The sequence below is a fragment of the Aythya marila genome (assembly GCF_965140915.1).
Source record: "Aythya marila genome assembly, chromosome: 24".
Classification (NCBI taxonomy): domain Eukaryota; kingdom Metazoa; phylum Chordata; class Aves; order Anseriformes; family Anatidae; genus Aythya; species Aythya marila.
The window spans coordinates 4,885,978-4,889,823 of NC_139065.1; positions in this window are offsets into that span (position 1 = coordinate 4,885,978).

Sequence of the window (3,846 nt, forward strand, 5' to 3'; positions counted from 1 at the left end):
TCCCCGCTCAGCAGCAACGTTTTGCTGCAGGAACCGGGGTCAGAGCGAGGCGAGGAGGCTCGCAGGGCCGGATCTGGCCATGAACGCATCCGGCCACCTCGCCGGTAGGAAGAATTTGGGGGGATTTCCTGCAGAAAACAGTTCTGCGTCCCCTGTGGTCAGGCAGCTCTGCACTGAGCGGGTGTGCTGGCCCTGCTGCTTCCCCTGTGTCCTCACGTTCCTGTGTCCCCATGTTCCTGCGTCCCCATGTCCCTGCGTCCCCACATTTCTGTGTCCTCACATCCCCAAGTCCCCATATTTCCGTGTCCCCATGTCCCTGTGTCCCCACTTCCCCATGTCCCCATATCCCTGTATCCCCACATCCCTGTGTCCCTACGTCCCCATATCCCCATATCCAAACGTCCCCACGTCCCCCCCCCAAGTCCCGCACATCCCCGTGTCCCCATATCCCCCTGTCCCCGTGTCCCCTGTGTCCCCAACTCCCCATGTCCCCACATCCCTACGTCCTCATTTCCCCATTTCCCCCCCAGTCCCCACATCCCCATGTCCCCACATCCCTGCGTCCCCATATCCCCCTGTCTCCGTGTCCCCACATCCCCGTGTCCCCATATCCCCGTGTCCCCACGTCCCCCCCCCGTCCCCACGTCCCCCCCGGTCCCCACGTCCCCAGCACCCTCCCGTCCCCGCCGCGGGCGCAGCTGCACCTCCGGCAGCGGGGACGCGGTGTACCCGTGCTGCCTGTTGTGCAACGCCGCCTGCGCCTCCGTAAACACCCGGCTCCCGCGCCGCCACCGCCGCCTCCCCATTACCCCCCCGCATCTGGGGCCAAAACCGGGGCACACCCTGAGGGGTGCCGTGGAGGGTGGGGGACAAAAAGCCGCTTTGCTCCCCAAAATCAGGCTCGGGGCTGAAAGCCGAGCAGCGGAGGCTGGGATGGATTCGGTCCCGCCGGTGAGCGGGGACCATACGGGGAGGGGATCCCCGGGGGGGGATCGATGGAAGCCGGGGAGCGGGAGGAAGCCGGAGAAATGCGAAGTGCTTTGATCTCCAACACGCTCGGGAGATTTCACTGCTGCGGCTTGCGGGTCCGCAGCCAGCAGCGGGGACGCCGCTCCTCCCCGCTCGCGAGGCAGATCAGCGCCGGTTATTTTTAGAAGACACAGATGAATAAAAATATCTCCCATTTTATTTTACTTTTATTATTCCCCCCCCCCCCACCCCGTTGTTGCAGCCTCCTCCCCGACATCGCGTGAGGTGCCCGGGGCCCACCACCAGGACGGCTGTCGGCCTCGGGGTGGGGGTCGGGGCTCTGCCCCCCACCCCCCCCCAAATTTCGGTCAGGGTTGAAGTCTCCTCCGGTCCCTGTCCCTTGGGGACCAGTGACAGCAGCGTGGGCTCCGGCCTCAGGCAGGACGCGTGTGGCCAGCTGGATGGCGAGGGGAACAAGCAGTGCCCCTGGCAGCCTCAGCAGCGCCTTCGGGGATTATTTATGGCATTTCGCTCCCGAGGAGCACATTTCCTCTCGGGACAGGACAGGAGGAACAGGGCACCGGGGTGGGGGTCATGCACCCAGCCCCCAGCGCTGCATTTGGCGCATTTTGCACGGATTTCTGGGTTAAACCCCCAAATCGGGCGATTTATTTTTCCCCTTGCTGCAAAGCGCACACGGTGCCGCGCTGCACCGTGGCCTCATTCCCGTCATTCACCCAAGCACCTCAGGCTCCTCGTCCCCCCCGGGGGAAGCCCCACCGTGGCCCCTCTCCCATCTTTTCCCCTTCCCTCTGTCACCTCCAGCCCCACCGGGTGGTCTCGGGGGGCTCCGGGGCTCCCACGGTGGCTCCACGGGTGGCAACCGGAGAAAAATCCCAGCTCAGCTCCGTGGCCCCGCGGCTCCGGAGCGCGGCGGGGTCGGAGCTCAGCGTGGGGTCTTGCACAACGCCTGTGCTGCAACACCCAGGCACGGGCGGGTGAAGCGAGGCCGGAGCTGGAACGGTGAATTTCCTGGCTTCCCAAAGCCGACGTCAGCCCCTGCTCCTTTCACGCCTCAAAGCAAATTTCCTCGCGAGCGGGGCTGCGACATCGACATCGGGGTGGGCGAGGACGGGGTTGCGGCTCCGTAGCGGTGCTGGTGTCGCAGCCACTGCAAAGACTTATTAAAAACAACCCTCCTGTGCTTTCTTCCCATATATTTTCTTATTTTTGTCTCTGCAAACACATTCATCGTTCCCGTGGTGTGTAGCAGGCCGCAGCCCCCGGCACTGCCGCCGGCCTGGTGCAATCCTACAGGGCCTCGGCCTCTGCCCTCAATATGCAGCTGGGGAGCTGGGACCCCAAATATTGATCCGGTGAAGAGGAATTGAAAGCTGTCAGAGGCCGGGCAGGAAATATTCGAGGCCAGAGCCCGGATCCAGGCGCTGGGGCAGTGCCTCGGGCAGTGCTGGGAGTGCTGGACCCACTGGGGTCACGTTAGGCGAGGAAAAGCCCTCCTAAATGAACCAAATCTGCCACTTTTTTTTGAAGCGGGCTTTAGTTTTTACTCTGTGTTGCCATTTAGGGCCGGTTTTATCTAAATTACAGCTGGCAAAGCCTAGTTCAGCATCAGGGGCCAGCCCTGTGGGAGCAGCTCGGTGACGCAGCCCCGTGGGGGATTTTATGGGGTCAAGATGTAAGGAGCAGGTTGGGAGTGGGGGCACCGGGTCGAGCACAATCCCGATAAAATCCCACACATTATAACCACCCCCCGGTCATTAAACCCCTGTTTTCAGTCTGCCCAGGGCTAAACCCCCCCCCAGATCCATTTTTTTTGTCCTTCCTGGTCCAGGCGCTGCAATTTCCTGACCAGGCCAAAGCAGCGCTGGGCTCCGCGCTTCCAATGTGCTTCATTTTTCCCTAAAAAAAGGGGTATTTTGAGGCAGCTCGTAGGAAAAATCTTATCAGGGTTACCGCGAACGGGAACATTTCTGCCTGTCCCCACAGCCGGAACATCCCCCCAGAACAACGCCCCCCAGCACCAGCTCCTGGCGGGTGTTATTTCTGATTATTTATTATTTATTATTTATTGTTTATTTTCCCAGGGTGTTGGGGTGCCCATGGGACATTTCTGGGGCTGTGGTCCGCGGAGGGATATCGCTCGGGGCCACTGGTGCTGGGGGCTGGGCTGTGGCAGCACCGGGGGGGGCTTTGGGGCACTGGGACTGGGGTGGCCTCGGGGACCTTGCAACCCTTTGGGACATTGCATGGAGACAAGACCCCCCCGGGGGCATTGCATGGGTACGAGACTCCCCCCCCCCAGGGCATTGCAAGGAGCTGCATCCCCCTGGGACATTGCATGGGGGTAAGACCCCCCCCCAGGGGGAATCGCATGGAGCTGCACCCCCTGGGAACATCACACAGGGACAGGACCCCCCTGGGGGCATTGCACGGGGCTGAGACCCCCCCCCCCAGGACATTGCACGGGGATAAGACCCCCCCGGGGAGAATTGCATGGGGATAGGACCCCCCCAGGGGGAATTGCACGGGGTTAAGACCCCCCCCCAGTACACTGCAGCGGGACAAGACCCCCCCGGGGGCATTTCACAGGGCCAGGACCCCCCCAACCCATTGCACCCCCCCCATTCCGCCCCCAACCCCGCTGCCCCCAGCAAGTGCTCGGCGCGGGGGCGGGGCCAAGCGGGGCGTGACCAACCCCGAGCACCACCCCCTCTGCTTTGCATATCCCCGCCCCCTCGACCAATAAAAAACCCTCTCCGCGAGACGGGCGGGGGTAAGAACCAATGGGAATCGAGCTGGGGGGGGGGCGTGGGGGAGCCCCGGCCGCGCGGGGGCCGCTCGGAGCCACTCGGAGCC